Raw genomic sequence first — 18239 nt, 5'->3', positions numbered from 1 at the left:
TTGCAAAACACTCTGCAAACCTCTCTGCAACATGTAAAACACGATGGGAGATGTTTTCTGTGCAGGCACAGTTTCTCCTTGCCTGACATAGTGGAAAAGTTTTTCCAATGATGTAGACCCCAAAAGACGCTAAAGACGAAAGATACGCAGCTCCCCGGAGCTAAGCGCTGGTCCCGGGCACATTTCGGCAGAAGCCGCCGCACTGGAGTGCACTGTGACCGGCACAATCGCCTTTGCGCGAAGTAGCCGCCTCTTCGTCTCTGCGAGCCTGAGAGAGCGGCTACTTCGGAAAGGTGAAGAATGAAGCTGCACAACACTGGGATAGTGTGCGCAGCTTGCAAACTGATAGAAGACAGTACCTTACCACTCTCCTACCTTTCCAAACACGTGAACATTCGGTTGGAAGGTGTTTTGGACAACTTTGTTTTTCTTCTTGCAAAACACTCTGCAAACCTCTCTGCAACATGTAAAACACGATGGGAGATGTTTTCTGTGCAGGCACAGTTTCACCTTGCCTGACATAGTGAAAAACCTTTCTGCAATGATGTAGACCACAAAAGACGCTAAAGACGAAGGATACGGAGCTCCCCGGAGCTAAGCGCCGGTCCCGGGCACATTGCGGCAGAAGCCGCCGCCCTGGAGTGTATTGTGACCGGCACAATCGCCTTTGCGCGAAGAAGCCGCTTCTTCGCCTCCGTCAGCTGGAGAGTGCGGCTACTTCGGAAAGGTGAAGAATGAAGCTGCACAACACTGGGATAGTGTGCGCAGCTTGCAAACTGATAGAAGACAGTACCTTACCACCCTCCTACCTTTCCAAACACGTGAACATTCGGTTGGAAGGTGTTTTGGACAACTTTGTTTTTCTTCTTGCAAAACACTCTGCAAACCTCTCTGCAACATGTAAAACACGATGGGAGATGTTTTCTGTGCAGGCACAGTTTCACCTTGCCTGACATAGTGAAAAACCTTTCTGCAATGATGTAGACCACAAAAGACGCTAAAGACGAAAGATACGCAGCTCCCCGGAGCTAAGCGCCGGTCCCGGGCACATTGCGGCAGAAGCCGCCGCACTGGAGTGCATTGTGACCGGCACAATCACCTTTGCGCGAAGAAGCCGCTTCATCGCCTCCGGCAGCTGGAGAGTGCGGCTGCTTCGGAAAGGTGAGAATGAAGCTGCACATCACTAGAATTGTGTGCGCAGCTTGCAAACTGATAGAAAACAGTACCTTACCACTCTCCTACCTTTTCCGAACACGTGAACATTCGGTTGGAAGGTGTTTTGGACAACTTTGTTTTTCTTCTTGCAAAACACTCTGCAAACCTCTCTGCAACATGTAAAACACGATGGGAGATGTTTTCTGTGCAGGCACAGTATCTCCTTGCCAGACATAGTGGAAAAGTTTTTCCAATGATGTAGACCACAAAAGACGCTAAAGACGAAAGATACGCAGCTCCCCGGAGCAAACCGCCGGTCCCGGGCACATTTCGGCAGAAGCCGCCGCACTGGAGTGCACTGTGACCGGCACAATCGCCTTTGCGCGAAGAAGCCGCTTCTTCGTCTCCGCGAGCCGGAGAGAGCGGCTACTTCGGAAAGGTGAAGAATGAAGCTGCACAACACTGGGATAGTGTGCGCAGCTTGCAAACTGATAGAAGACAGTACCTTACAACTCTCCTACCTTTCCAAACACGTGAACATTCGGTTGGAAGGTGTTTTGGACAACTTTGTTTTTCTTCTTGCAAAACACTCTGCAAACCTCTCTGCAACATGTAAAACACGATGGGAGATGTTTTCTGTGCAGGCACAGTTTCACCTTGCCTGACATAGTGGAAAAGTTTTTCCAATGATGTAGACCACAAAAGACGCTAAAGACGAAAGATACGCAGCTCCCCGGAGCTAAGCGCCGGTCCCGGGCACATTGCGGCAGAAGCCGCCGCACTGGAATGCATTGTGACCGGCACAATCGCCTTTGCGCGGAGAAGCCGCTTCATCGACTCCGGGGGCCGGTGAGAGCGGCTGCTTTCGGAAGGTGAAGAATGAAGCTGCACAACACTGGGATAGTGTGCGCAGCTTGCAAACTGATAGAAAACAGTACCTTACCACTTTCCTACCTTTTCCAAACACATGAATATTCGGTTGGAAGGTGTTTTGGACAACTTTATTATTCTTCTTGCAAAACACTCTGCAGACTTCTCTGCAACATGTAAAACAGGATGGGAGATGTTTTCTATGCTGGCACAGTTTCTCCGTGCCAGACATAGTGGAAAGGATTTTTGCAATGATGTAGACCCCAAAAGACGCTAAAGACGAAAGATACGCAGCTCCCCGGAGCAAACCGCCGGTCCCGGGCACATTGCGGCAGAAGCCGCCGCACTGGAGTGCACTGTGACCGGCACAATCGCCTTTGAGCGAAGAAGCCGCTTCTTCGCCTTCGAAAGCCGGAGAAACCAGTAGCTTCGGAAAGGTGAGAATGAAGCTGCACAATACAGGGATAGTGTGCACAGCTTGCAAACTGATAGAAAACAGTACCTTACCACTCTCCTACCTTTTCCGAACACATGAACATTCGATTGGAAGGTGTTTTGGACAACTTTCTTTTTCATCTTGCAAAACACTCAGCAAACCTCTCTGCAACATGTCAAACACCATGGAGGATGTTTTCTGTGCAAGCACAGTTTCTCCTTGCCTGACATAGTGGAAAAGTTTTTTGCAGTGATGTAGACCACAAAAGACGCTAGAGACGAAGGATACGGAGCTCCCCGGAGCTAAGCGCCGGTCCCGGGCACATTGCGGCAGAAGCCGCCGCCCTGGAGTGCATTGTGACCGGCACAATCGCCTTTGCGCGAAGAAGCCGCTTCTTCGCCTCCGTCAGCTGGAGAGTGCGGCTGCTTCGGAAAGGTGAAGAATGAAGCTGCACAACACTGGGATAGTGTGCGCAGCTTGCAAACTGATAGAAGACAGTACCTTACCACTCTCCTACCTTTCCAAACACGTGAACATTCGGTTGGAAGGTGTTTTGGACAACTTTGTTTTTCTTCTTGCAAAACACTCTGCAAACTACTCTGCAACATGTAAAACACGATGGGAGATGTTTTCTGTGCAGGCACAGTTTCACCTTGCCTGACATAGTGGAAAAGTTTTTCCAATGATGTAGACCACAAAAGACGCTAAAGACGAAAGATACGCAGCTTCCCGGAGCTAAGCGCCGGTCCCGGGCACATTTCGGCAGAAGCCGCCGCACTGGAGTGCACTGTGACCGGCACAATCGCCTTTGCGCGAAGAAGCCGCTTCTTCGCCTCCGGCAGCCGGAGAGAGCGGCTACTTCGGAAAGGTGAAGAATGAAGCTGAACAACACTGGGATAGTGTGCGCAGCTTGCAAACTGTTAGAAAACAGTACCTTACCACTCTCCTACCTTTTCCAAACACATGAACATTCGGTTGGAAGGTGTTTTGGACAACTTTGTTTTTCTTCTTGCAAAACACTCTGCAAACTACTCTGCAACATGTAAAACACGATGGGAGATGTTTTCTGTGCAGGCACAGTTTCTCCGAGCCAGACATAGTGGAAAGGATTTTTGCAATGATGTAGACCCCAAAAGACGCTAAAGACGAAAGATACGCAGCTCCCCGGAGCTAAGCGCCGGTCCCGGGCACATTTCGGCAGAAGCCGCCGCACTGGAGTGCACTGTGACCGGCACAATCGCCTTTGCTCGAAGAAGCCGCTTCTTCGCCTTCGAAAGCCGGAGAAACCAGTAGCTACGGAAAGGTGAGAATGAAGCAGCACAATACAGGGATAGTGTGCACAGCTTGCAAACTGATAGAAAACAGTACCTTACCACTCTCCTACCTTTTCCAAACACATGAACATTCGATTGGAAGGTGTTTTGGACAACTTTCTTTTTCATCTTGCAAAACACTCAGCAAACCTCTCTGCAACATGTCAAACACCATGGAGGATGTTTTCTGTGCTGGCACAGTTTCTCCTTGCCAGACATAGTGGAAAAGTTTTTTGCAATGATGTAGACGACAAAAGTCCCGAAAGAAGAAGGTACGGATGTCCCCGGAGCTAAGCGCCGGTCCCGGGCACATTTCGGCAGAAGCCGCCGCACTGGAGTGCACTGTGACCGGCACAATCGCCTTTGCTCGAAGAAGCCGCTTCTTCGCCTTCGAAAGCCGGAGAAACCAGTAGCTACGGAAAGGTGAGAATGAAGCAGCACAATACAGGGATAGTGTGCACAGCTTGCAAACTGATAGAAAACAGTACCTTACCACTCTCCTACCTTTTCCAAACACATGAACATTCGATTGGAAGGTGTTTTGGACAACTTTCTTTTTCATCTTGCAAAACACTCAGCAAACCTCTCTGCAACATGTCAAACACCATGGAGGATGTTTTCTGTGCTGGCACAGTTTCTCCTTGCCAGACATAGTGGAAAAGTTTTTTGCAATGATGTAGACGACAAAAGTCCCGAAAGAAGAAGGTACGGATGTCCCCGGAGCTAAGCGCCGGTCCCGGGCACATTTCGGCAGAAGCCGCCGCACTGGAGTGCACTGTGACCGGCACAATCGCCTTTGCGCGAAGAAGCCGCTTCTTCGTCTCCGGGGGCCGGAGAGAGCGGCTGCTTTGGAAAGGTGAAGAATGAAGCTGCAGAACACTGGATGGTGTGCACAGCTTGCAAACTGATAGAAAACAGTACCTTACCACTCTCCTACCTTTTCCAAACACATGAACATTCGGTTGGAAGGTGTTTTGGACAACTTTGTTTTTCTTCTTGCAAAACACTCTGCAGACTTCTCTGCAACATGTAAAACACGATGGGAGATGTTTTCTATGCTGGCACAGTTTCTCCGTGCCAGACATAGAGGAAAGGATTTTTGCAATGATGTAGACCCCAAAAGACGCTAAAGACGAAAGATACGCAGCTCCCCGGAGCAAACCGCCGGTCCCGGGCACATTGCGGCAGAAGCCGCCGCACTGGAGTGCACTGTGACCGGCACAATCGCCTTTGCGCGGAGAAGCCGCCTCTTCGACTCCGGGGGCCGGTGAGAGCGGCTGCTTTCGGAAGGTGAAGAATGAAGCTGAACAACACTGGGATAGTGTGCGCAGCTTGCAAACTGATAGAAAACAGTACCTTACCACTTTCCTACCTTTTCCAAACACATGAATATTCGGTTGGAAGGTGTTTTGGACAACTTTATTATTCTTCTTGCAAAACACTCTGCAGACTTCTCTGCAACATGTAAGACAGGATGGGAGATGTTTTCTATGCTGGCACAGTTTCTCCGTGCCAGACATAGTGGAAAGGATTTTTGCAATGATGTAGACCCCAAAAGACGCTAAAGACGAAAGATACGCAGCTCCCCGGAGCAAACCGCCGGTCCCGGGCACATTTCGGCAGAAGCCGCCGCACTGGAGTGCACTGTGACCGGCACAATCGCCTTTGCGCGAAGAAGCCGCTTCTTCGTCTCCGGGGGCCGGAGAGAGCGGCTGCTTTGGAAAGGTGAAGAATGAAGCTGCAGAACACTGGATGGTGTGCACAGCTTGCAAACTGATAGAAAACAGTACCTTACCACTCTCCTACCTTTTCCAAACACATGAACATTCGGTTGGAAGGTGTTTTGGACAACTTTGTTTTTCTTCTTGCAAAACACTCTGCAGACTTCTCTGCAACATGTAAGACAGGATGGGAGATGTTTTCTATGCTGGCACAGTTTCTCCGTGCCAGACATAGTGGAAAGGATTTTTGCAATGATGTAGACCCCAAAAGACGCTAAAGACGAAAGATACGCAGCTCCCCGGAGCAAACCGCCGGTCCCGGGCACATTGCGGCAGAAGCCGCCGCACTGGAGTGCACTGTGACCGGCACAATCGCCTTTGCGCGGAGAAGCCGCCTCTTCGACTCCGGGGGCCGGTGAGAGCGGCTGCTTTCGGAAGGTGAAGAATGAAGCTGAACAACACTGGGATAGTGTGCGCAGCTTGCAAACTGATAGAAAACAGTACCTTACCACTTTCCTACCTTTTCCAAACACATGAATATTCGGTTGGAAGGTGTTTTGGACAACTTTATTATTCTTCTTGCAAAACACTCTGCAGACTTCTTTGCAACATGTAAGACAGGATGGGAGATGTTTTCTATGCTGGCACAGTTTCTCCGTGCCAGACATAGTGGAAAGGATTTTTGCAATGATGTAGACCCCAAAAGACGCTAAAGACGAAAGATACGCAGCTCCCCGGAGCAAACCGCCGGTCCCGGGCACATTTCGGCAGAAGCCGCCGCACTGGAGTGCACTGTGACCGGCACAATCGCCTTTGCGCGAAGAAGCCGCTTCTTCGTCTCCGCGAGCCGGAGAGAGCGGCTACTTCGGAAAGGTGAAGAATGAAGCTGCACAACACTGGGATAGTGTGCGCAGCTTGCAAACTGATAGAAGACAGTACCTTACAACTCTCCTACCTTTCCAAACACGTGAACATTCGGTTGGAAGGTGTTTTGGACAACTTTGTTTTTCTTCTTGCAAAACACTCTGCAAACCTCTCTGCAACATGTAAAACACGATGGGAGATGTTTTCTGTGCAGGCACAGTTTCACCTTGCCTGACATAGTGGAAAAGTTTTTCCAATGATGTAGACCACAAAAGACGCTAAAGACGAAAGATACGCAGCTCCCCGGAGCTAAGCGCCGGTCCCGGGCACATTGCGGCAGAAGCCGCCGCACTGGAGTGCATTGTGACCGGCACAATCGCCTTTGCGCGAAGAAGCCGCTTCACGGCCTCCGGCAGCTGGAGAGTGCGGCTGCTTCGGAAAGGTGAGAATGAAGCTGCACATCACTAGAATTGTGTGCGCAGCTTGCAAACTGATAGAAAACAGTACCTTACCATTCTCCTACCTTTTCCAAACACATGAACATTCGATTGGAAGGTGTTTTGGACAACTTTCTTTTTCATCTTGCAAAACACTCAGCAAACCTCTCTGCAACATGTCAAACACCATGGAGGATGTTTTCTGTGCTGGCACAGTTTCTCCTTGCCAGACATAGTGGAAAAGTTTTTTGCAATGATGTAGACGACAAAAGTCCCGAAAGAAGAAGGTACGGATGTCCCCGGAGCTAAGCGCCGGTCCCGGGCACATTTCGGCAGAAGCCGCCGCACTGGAGTGCATTGTGACCGGCACAATCGCCTTTGCGCGGAGAAGCCGCTTCTTCGACTCCGGGGGCCGGTGAGAGCGGCTGCTTTCGGAAGGTGAAGAATGAAGCTGAACAACACTGGGATAGTGTGCGCAGCTTGCAAACTGATAGAAAACAGTACCTTACCACTTTCCTACCTTTTCCAAACACATGAATATTCGGTTGGAAGGTGTTTTGGACAACTTTATTATTCTTCTTGCAAAACACTCTGCAGACTTCTCTGCAACATGTAAAACAGGATGGGAGATGTTTTCTATGCTGGCACTGTTTCTCCGTGCCAGACATAGTGGAAAGGATTTTTGCAATGATGTAGACCCCAAAAGACGCTAAAGACGAAAGATACGCAGCTCCCCGGAGCAAACCGCCGGTCCCGGGCACATTTCGGCAGAAGCCGCCGCACTGGAGTGCACTGTGACCGGCACAATCGCCTTTGAGCGAAGAAGCCGCTTCTTCGCCTTCGAAAGCCGGAGAAACCAGTAGCTTCGGAAAGGTGAGAATGAAGCTGCACAATACAGGGATAGTGTGCACAGCTTGCAAACTGATAGAAAACAGTACCTTACCACTCTCCTACCTTTTCCGAACACATGAACATTCGATTGGAAGGTGTTTTGGACAACTTTCTTTTTCATCTTGCAAAACACTCAGCAAACCTCTCTGCAACATGTCAAACACCATGGAGGATGTTTTCTGTGCAAGCACAGTTTCTCCTTGCCTGACATAGTGGAAAAGTTTTTTGCAGTGATGTAGACCACAAAAGACGCTAGAGACGAAGGATACGGAGCTCCCCGGAGCTAAGCGCCGGTCCCGGGCACATTTCGGCAGAAGCCGCCGCACTGGAGTGCACTGTGACCGGCACAATCGCCTTTGCGCGAAGAAGCCGCTTCTTCGTCTCCGCGAGCCGGAGAGAGCGGCTACTTCGGAAAGGTGAAGAATGAAGCTGCACAACACTGGGATAGTGTGCACAGCTTGCAAACTGATAGAAAACAGTACCTTACAACTCTCCTACCTTTCCAAACACGTGAACATTCGGTCGGAAGGTGTTTTGGACAACTTTGTTTTTCTTCTTGCAAAACACTCTGCAAACCTCTCTGCAACATGTAAAACACGATGGGAGATGTTTTCTGTGCAGGCACAGTTTCTCCTTGCCTGACATAGTGGAAAAGTTTTTCCAATGATGTAGACCCCAAAAGACGCTAAAGACGAAAGATACGCAGCTCGCCGGAGCTAAGCGCTGGTCCCGGGCACATTTCGGCAGAAGCCGCCGCCCTGGAGTGCACTGTGACCGGCACAATCGCCTTTGCGCGAAGTAGCCGCCTCTTCGTCTCTGCGAGCCTGAGAGAGCGGCTACTTCGGAAAGGTGAAGAATGAAGCTGCACAACACTGGGATAGTGTGCGCAGCTTGCAAACTGATAGAAGACAGTACCTTACCACTCTCCTACCTTTCCAAACACGTGAACATTCGGTTGGAAGGTGTTTTGGACAACTTTGTTTTTCTTCTTGCAAAACACTCTGCAAACCTCTCTGCAACATGTAAAACACGATGGGAGATGTTTTCTGTGCAGGCACAGTTTCACCTTGCCTGACATAGTGAAAAACCTTTCTGCAATGATGTAGACCACAAAAGACGCTAAAGACGAAGGATACGGAGCTCCCCGGAGCTAAGCGCCGGTCCCGGGCACATTGCGGCAGAAGCCGCCGCCCTGGAGTGTATTGTGACCGGCACAATCGCCTTTGCGCGAAGAAGCCGCTTCTTCGCCTCCGCGAGCCGGAGAGAGCGGCTACTTCGGAAAGGTGAAGAATGAAGCTGCACAACACTGGGATAGTGTGCGCAGCTTGCAAACTGATAGAAGACAGTACCTTACCACTCTCCTACCTTTCCAAACACGTGAACATTCGGTTGGAAGGTGTTTTGGACAACTTTGTTTTTCTTCTTGCAAAACACTCTGCAAACCTCTCTGCAACATGTAAAACACGATGGGAGATGTTTTCTGTGCAGGCACAGTTTCACCTTGCCTGACATAGTGAAAAACCTTTCTGCAATGATGTAGACCACAAAAGACGCTAAAGACGAAAGATACGCAGCTCCCCGGAGCTAAGCGCCGGTCCCGGGCACATTGCGGCAGAAGCCGCCGCACTGGAGTGCATTGTGACCGGCACAATCGCCTTTGCGCGAAGAAGCCGCTTCATCGCCTCCGGCAGCTGGAGAGTGCGGCTGCTTCGGAAAGGTGAGAATGAAGCTGCACATCACTAGAATTGTGTGCGCAGCTTGCAAACTGATAGAAAACAGTACCTTACCACTCTCCTACCTTTTCCGAACACGTGAACATTCGGTTGGAAGGTGTTTTGGACAACTTTGTTTTTCTTCTTGCAAAACACTCTGCAAACCTCTCTGCAACATGTAAAACACGATGGGAGATGTTTTCTGTGCAGGCACAGTATCTCCTTGCCAGACATAGTGGAAAAGTTTTTCCAATGATGTAGACCACAAAAGACGCTAAAGACGAAAGATACGCAGCTCCCCGGAGCAAACCGCCGGTCCCGGGCACATTTCGGCAGAAGCCGCCGCACTGGAGTGCACTGTGACCGGCACAATCGCCTTTGCGCGAAGAAGCCGCTTCTTCGTCTCCGCGAGCCGGAGAGAGCGGCTACTTCGGAAAGGTGAAGAATGAAGCTGCACAACACTGGGATAGTGTGCGCAGCTTGCAAACTGATAGAAGACAGTACCTTACAACTCTCCTACCTTTCCAAACACGTGAACATTCGGTTGGAAGGTGTTTTGGACAACTTTGTTTTTCTTCTTGCAAAACACTCTGCAAACCTCTCTGCAACATGTAAAACACGATGGGAGATGTTTTCTGTGCAGGCACAGTTTCACCTTGCCTGACATAGTGGAAAAGTTTTTCCAATGATGTAGACCACAAAAGACGCTAAAGACGAAAGATACGCAGCTCCCCGGAGCTAAGCGCCGGTCCCGGGCACATTGCGGCAGAAGCCGCCGCACTGGAATGCATTGTGACCGGCACAATCGCCTTTGCGCGGAGAAGCCGCTTCATCGACTCCGGGGGCCGGTGAGAGCGGCTGCTTTCGGAAGGTGAAGAATGAAGCTGCACAACACTGGGATAGTGTGCGCAGCTTGCAAACTGATAGAAAACAGTACCTTACCACTTTCCTACCTTTTCCAAACACATGAATATTCGGTTGGAAGGTGTTTTGGACAACTTTATTATTCTTCTTGCAAAACACTCTGCAGACTTCTCTGCAACATGTAAAACAGGATGGGAGATGTTTTCTATGCTGGCACTGTTTCTCCGTGCCAGACATAGTGGAAAGGATTTTTGCAATGATGTAGACCCCAAAAGACGCTAAAGACGAAAGATACGCAGCTCCCCGGAGCAAACCGCCGGTCCCGGGCACATTTCGGCAGAAGCCGCCGCACTGGAGTGCACTGTGACCGGCACAATCGCCTTTGAGCGAAGAAGCCGCTTCTTCGCCTTCGAAAGCCGGAGAAACCAGTAGCTTCGGAAAGGTGAGAATGAAGCTGCACAATACAGGGATAGTGTGCACAGCTTGCAAACTGATAGAAAACAGTACCTTACCACTCTCCTACCTTTTCCGAACACATGAACATTCGATTGGAAGGTGTTTTGGACAACTTTCTTTTTCATCTTGCAAAACACTCAGCAAACCTCTCTGCAACATGTCAAACACCATGGAGGATGTTTTCTGTGCAAGCACAGTTTCTCCTTGCCTGACATAGTGGAAAAGTTTTTTGCAGTGATGTAGACCACAAAAGACGCTAGAGACGAAGGATACGGAGCTCCCCGGAGCTAAGCGCCGGTCCCGGGCACATTGCGGCAGAAGCCGCCGCCCTGGAGTGCATTGTGACCGGCACAATCGCCTTTGCGCGAAGAAGCCGCTTCTTCGCCTCCGTCAGCTGGAGAGTGCGGCTGCTTCGGAAAGGTGAAGAATGAAGCTGCACAACACTGGGATAGTGTGCGCAGCTTGCAAACTGATAGAAGACAGTACCTTACCACTCTCCTACCTTTCCAAACACGTGAACATTCGGTTGGAAGGTGTTTTGGACAACTTTGTTTTTCTTCTTGCAAAACACTCTGCAAACTACTCTGCAACATGTAAAACACGATGGGAGATGTTTTCTGTGCAGGCACAGTTTCACCTTGCCTGACATAGTGGAAAAGTTTTTCCAATGATGTAGACCACAAAAGACGCTAAAGACGAAAGATACGCAGCTTCCCGGAGCTAAGCGCCGGTCCCGGGCACATTTCGGCAGAAGCCGCCGCACTGGAGTGCACTGTGACCGGCACAATCGCCTTTGCGCGAAGAAGCCGCTTCTTCGTCTCCGCGAGCCGGAGAGAGCGGCTACTTCGGAAAGGTGAAGAATGAAGCTGAACAACACTGGGATAGTGTGCGCAGCTTGCAAACTGTTAGAAAACAGTACCTTACCACTCTCCTACCTTTTCCAAACACATGAACATTCGGTTGGAAGGTGTTTTGGACAACTTTGTTTTTCTTCTTGCAAAACACTCTGCAAACTACTCTGCAACATGTAAAACACGATGGGAGATGTTTTCTGTGCAGGCACAGTTTCTCCGAGCCAGACATAGTGGAAAGGATTTTTGCAATGATGTAGACCCCAAAAGACGCTAAAGACGAAAGATACGCAGCTCCCCGGAGCTAAGCGCCGGTCCCGGGCACATTTCGGCAGAAGCCGCCGCACTGGAGTGCACTGTGACCGGCACAATCGCCTTTGCTCGAAGAAGCCGCTTCTTCGCCTTCGAAAGCCGGAGAAACCAGTAGCTACGGAAAGGTGAGAATGAAGCAGCACAATACAGGGATAGTGTGCACAGCTTGCAAACTGATAGAAAACAGTACCTTACCACTCTCCTACCTTTTCCAAACACATGAACATTCGATTGGAAGGTGTTTTGGACAACTTTCTTTTTCATCTTGCAAAACACTCAGCAAACCTCTCTGCAACATGTCAAACACCATGGAGGATGTTTTCTGTGCTGGCACAGTTTCTCCTTGCCAGACATAGTGGAAAAGTTTTTTGCAATGATGTAGACGACAAAAGTCCCGAAAGAAGAAGGTACGGATGTCCCCGGAGCTAAGCGCCGGTCCCGGGCACATTTCGGCAGAAGCCGCCGCACTGGAGTGCACTGTGACCGGCACAATCGCCTTTGCTCGAAGAAGCCGCTTCTTCGCCTTCGAAAGCCGGAGAAACCAGTAGCTACGGAAAGGTGAGAATGAAGCAGCACAATACAGGGATAGTGTGCACAGCTTGCAAACTGATAGAAAACAGTACCTTACCACTCTCCTACCTTTTCCAAACACATGAACATTCGATTGGAAGGTGTTTTGGACAACTTTCTTTTTCATCTTGCAAAACACTCAGCAAACCTCTCTGCAACATGTCAAACACCATGGAGGATGTTTTCTGTGCTGGCACAGTTTCTCCTTGCCAGACATAGTGGAAAAGTTTTTTGCAATGATGTAGACGACAAAAGTCCCGAAAGAAGAAGGTACGGATGTCCCCGGAGCTAAGCGCCGGTCCCGGGCACATTTCGGCAGAAGCCGCCGCACTGGAGTGCACTGTGACCGGCACAATCGCCTTTGCGCGAAGAAGCCGCTTCTTCGTCTCCGGGGGCCGGAGAGAGCGGCTGCTTTGGAAAGGTGAAGAATGAAGCTGCAGAACACTGGATGGTGTGCACAGCTTGCAAACTGATAGAAAACAGTACCTTACCACTCTCCTACCTTTTCCAAACACATGAACATTCGGTTGGAAGGTGTTTTGGACAACTTTGTTTTTCTTCTTGCAAAACACTCTGCAGACTTCTCTGCAACATGTAAAACACGATGGGAGATGTTTTCTATGCTGGCACAGTTTCTCCGTGCCAGACATAGAGGAAAGGATTTTTGCAATGATGTAGACCCCAAAAGACGCTAAAGACGAAAGATACGCAGCTCCCCGGAGCAAACCGCCGGTCCCGGGCACATTGCGGCAGAAGCCGCCGCACTGGAGTGCACTGTGACCGGCACAATCGCCTTTGCGCGGAGAAGCCGCCTCTTCGACTCCGGGGGCCGGTGAGAGCGGCTGCTTTCGGAAGGTGAAGAATGAAGCTGAACAACACTGGGATAGTGTGCGCAGCTTGCAAACTGATAGAAAACAGTACCTTACCACTTTCCTACCTTTTCCAAACACATGAATATTCGGTTGGAAGGTGTTTTGGACAACTTTATTATTCTTCTTGCAAAACACTCTGCAGACTTCTCTGCAACATGTAAGACAGGATGGGAGATGTTTTCTATGCTGGCACAGTTTCTCCGTGCCAGACATAGTGGAAAGGATTTTTGCAATGATGTAGACCCCAAAAGACGCTAAAGACGAAAGATACGCAGCTCCCCGGAGCAAACCGCCGGTCCCGGGCACATTTCGGCAGAAGCCGCCGCACTGGAGTGCATTGTGACCGGCACAATCGCCTTTGCGCGAAGAAGCCGCTTCTTCGTCTCCGGGGGCCGGAGAGAGCGGCTGCTTTGGAAAGGTGAAGAATGAAGCTGCAGAACACTGGATGGTGTGCACAGCTTGCAAACTGATAGAAAACAGTACCTTACCACTCTCCTACCTTTTCCAAACACATGAACATTCGGTTGGAAGGTGTTTTGGACAACTTTGTTTTTCTTCTTGCAAAACACTCTGCAGACTTCTCTGCAACATGTAAGACAGGATGGGAGATGTTTTCTATGCTGGCACAGTTTCTCCGTGCCAGACATAGTGGAAAGGATTTTTGCAATGATGTAGACCCCAAAAGACGCTAAAGACGAAAGATACGCAGCTCCCCGGAGCAAACCGCCGGTCCCGGGCACATTGCGGCAGAAGCCGCCGCACTGGAGTGCACTGTGACCGGCACAATCGCCTTTGCGCGGAGAAGCCGCCTCTTCGACTCCGGGGGCCGGTGAGAGCGGCTGCTTTCGGAAGGTGAAGAATGAAGCTGAACAACACTGGGATAGTGTGCGCAGCTTGCAAACTGATAGAAAACAGTACCTTACCACTTTCCTACCTTTTCCAAACACATGAATATTCGGTTGGAAGGTGTTTTGGACAACTTTATTATTCTTCTTGCAAAACACTCTGCAGACTTCTTTGCAACATGTAAGACAGGATGGGAGATGTTTTCTATGCTGGCACAGTTTCTCCGTGCCAGACATAGTGGAAAGGATTTTTGCAATGATGTAGACCCCAAAAGACGCTAAAGACGAAAGATACGCAGCTCCCCGGAGCAAACCGCCGGTCCCGGGCACATTTCGGCAGAAGCCGCCGCACTGGAGTGCACTGTGACCGGCACAATCGCCTTTGCGCGAAGAAGCCGCTTCTTCGTCTCCGCGAGCCGGAGAGAGCGGCTACTTCGGAAAGGTGAAGAATGAAGCTGCACAACACTGGGATAGTGTGCGCAGCTTGCAAACTGATAGAAGACAGTACCTTACAACTCTCCTACCTTTCCAAACACGTGAACATTCGGTTGGAAGGTGTTTTGGACAACTTTGTTTTTCTTCTTGCAAAACACTCTGCAAACCTCTCTGCAACATGTAAAACACGATGGGAGATGTTTTCTGTGCAGGCACAGTTTCACCTTGCCTGACATAGTGGAAAAGTTTTTCCAATGATGTAGACCACAAAAGACGCTAAAGACGAAAGATACGCAGCTCCCCGGAGCTAAGCGCCGGTCCCGGGCACATTGCGGCAGAAGCCGCCGCACTGGAGTGCATTGTGACCGGCACAATCGCCTTTGCGCGAAGAAGCCGCTTCACGGCCTCCGGCAGCTGGAGAGTGCGGCTGCTTCGGAAAGGTGAGAATGAAGCTGCACATCACTAGAATTGTGTGCGCAGCTTGCAAACTGATAGAAAACAGTACCTTACCATTCTCCTACCTTTTCCAAACACATGAACATTCGATTGGAAGGTGTTTTGGACAACTTTCTTTTTCATCTTGCAAAACACTCAGCAAACCTCTCTGCAACATGTCAAACACCATGGAGGATGTTTTCTGTGCTGGCACAGTTTCTCCTTGCCAGACATAGTGGAAAAGTTTTTTGCAATGATGTAGACGACAAAAGTCCCGAAAGAAGAAGGTACGGATGTCCCCGGAGCTAAGCGCCGGTCCCGGGCACATTTCGGCAGAAGCCGCCGCACTGGAGTGCACTGTGACCGGCAAAATCGCCTTTGCGCGAAGAAGCCGCCTCTTCTTCTCCGGGGGCCGGAGAGAGTGGCTGCTTTGGAAAGGTGAAGAATGAAGCTGCAGAACACTGGATGGTGTGCGCAGCTTGCAAACTGATAGAAAACAGTACCTTACCACTCTCCTACCTTTCCAAACACGTGAACATTCGGTTGGAAGGTGTTTTGGACAACTTTGTTTTTCTTCTTGCAAAACACTCTGCAAACCTCTCTGCAACATGTAAAACACGATGGGAGATGTTTTCTGTGCAGGCACAGTTTCACCTTGCCTGACATAGTGGAAAAGTTTTTCCAATGATGTAGACCACAAAAGACGCTAAAGACGAAAGATACGCAGCTCCCCGGAGCTAAGCGCCGGTCCCGGGCACATTTCGGCAGAAGCCGCCGCACTGGAGTGCATTGTGACCGGCACAATCGCCTTTGCGCGGAGAAGCCGCCTCTTCGACTCCGGGGGCCGGTGAGAGCGGCTGCTTTCGGAAGGTGAAGAATGAAGCTGAACAACACTGGGATAGTGTGCGCAGCTTGCAAACTGTTAGAAAACAGTACCTTACCACTTTCCTACCTTTTCCAAACACATGAATATTCGGTTGGAAGGTGTTTTGGACAACTTTATTATTCTTCTTGCAAAACACTCTGCAGACTTCTCTGCAACATGTAAAACAGGATGGGAGATGTTTTCTATGCTGGCACAGTTTCTCCGTGCCAGACATAGTGGAAAGGATTTTTGCAATGATGTAGACCCCAAAAGACGCTAAAGACGAAAGATACGCAGCTCCCCGGAGCAAACCGCCGGTCCCGGGCACATTTCGGCAGAAGCCGCCGCACTGGAGTGCACTGTGACCGGCACAATCGCCTTTGAGCGAAGAAGCCGCTTCTTCGCCTTCGAAAGCCGGAGAAACCAGTAGCTTCGGAAAGGTGAGAATGAAGCTGCACAATACAGGGATAGTGTGCACAGCTTGCAAACTGATAGAAAACAGTACCTTACCACTCTCCTACCTTTTCCGAACACATGAACATTCGATTGGAAGGTGTTTTGGACAACTTTCTTTTTCATCTTGCAAAACACTCAGCAAACCTCTCTGCAACATGTCAAACACCATGGAGGATGTTTTCTGTGCAAGCACAGTTTCTCCTTGCCTGACATAGTGGAAAAGTTTTTTGCAGTGATGTAGACCACAAAAGACGCTAGAGACGAAGGATACGGAGCTCCCCGGAGCTAAGCGCCGGTCCCGGGCACATTTCGGCAGAAGCCGCCGCACTGGAGTGCACTGTGACCGGCACAATCGCCTTTGCGCGAAGAAGCCGCTTCTTCGTCTCCGCGAGCCGGAGAGAGCGGCTACTTCGGAAAGGTGAAGAATGAAGCTGCACAACACTGGGATAGTGTGCACAGCTTGCAAACTGATAGAAGACAGTACCTTACAACTCTCCTACCTTTCCAAACACGTGAACATTCGGTTGGAAGGTGTTTTGGACAACTTTGTTTTTCTTCTTGCAAAACACTCTGCAAACCTCTCTGCAACATGTAAAACACGATGGGAGATGTTTTCTGTGCAGGCACAGTTTCTCCTTGCCTGACATAGTGGAAAAGTTTTTCCAATGATGTAGACCCCAAAAGACGCTAAAGACGAAAGATACGCAGCTCGCCGGAGCTAAGCGCTGGTCCCGGGCACATTTCGGCAGAAGCCGCCGCACTGGAGTGCACTGTGACCGGCACAATCGCCTTTGCGCGAAGAAGCCGCCTCTTCGTCTCTGCGAGCCTGAGAGAGCGGCTACTTCGGAAAGGTGAAGAATGAAGCTGCACAACACTGGGATAGTGTGCGCAGCTTGCAAACTGATAGAAGACAGTACCTTACCACTCTCCTACCTTTCCAAACACGTGAACATTCGGTTGGAAGGTGTTTTGGACAACTTTGTTTTTCTTCTTGCAAAACACTCTGCAAACCTCTCTGCAACATGTAAAACACGATGGGAGATGTTTTCTGTGCAGGCACAGTTTCACCTTGCCTGACATAGTGAAAAACCTTTCTGCAATGATGTAGACCACAAAAGACGCTAAAGACGAAGGATACGGAGCTCCCCGGAGCTAAGCGCCGGTCCCGGGCACATTGCGGCAGAAGCCGCCGCCCTGGAGTGTATTGTGACCGGCACAATCGCCTTTGCGCGAAGAAGCCGCTTCTTCGCCTCCGTCAGCTGGAGAGTGCGGCTACTTCGGAAAGGTGAAGAATGAAGCTGCACAACACTGGGATAGTGTGCGCAGCTTGCAAACTGATAGAAGACAGTACCTTACCACCCTCCTACCTTTCCAAACACGTGAACATTCGGTTGGAAGGTGTTTTGGACAACTTTGTTTTTCTTCTTGCAAAACACTCTGCAAACCTCTCTGCAACATGTAAAACACGATGGGAGATGTTTTCTGTGCAGGCACAGTTTCACCTTGCCTGACATAGTGAAAAACCTTTCTGCAATGATGTAGACCACAAAAGACGCTAAAGACGAAAGATACGCAGCTCCCCGGAGCTAAGCGCCGGTCCCGGGCACATTGCGGCAGAAGCCGCCGCACTGGAGTGCATTGTGACCGGCACAATCACCTTTGCGCGAAGAAGCCGCTTCATCGCCTCCGGCAGCTGGAGAGTGCGGCTGCTTCGGAAAGGTGAGAATGAAGCTGCACATCACTAGAATTGTGTGCGCAGCTTGCAAACTGATAGAAAACAGTACCTTACCACTCTCCTACCTTTTCCGAACACGTGAACATTCGGTTGGAAGGTGTTTTGGACAACTTTGTTTTTCTTCTTGCAAAACACTCTGCAAAC

The sequence above is a fragment of the Zonotrichia albicollis genome, chromosome 26 (assembly GCF_047830755.1).
Source record: "Zonotrichia albicollis isolate bZonAlb1 chromosome 26, bZonAlb1.hap1, whole genome shotgun sequence".
In the NCBI taxonomy this organism is placed as follows: domain Eukaryota; kingdom Metazoa; phylum Chordata; class Aves; order Passeriformes; family Passerellidae; genus Zonotrichia; species Zonotrichia albicollis.
Note: the sequence above shows the minus strand (reverse complement) of the source record.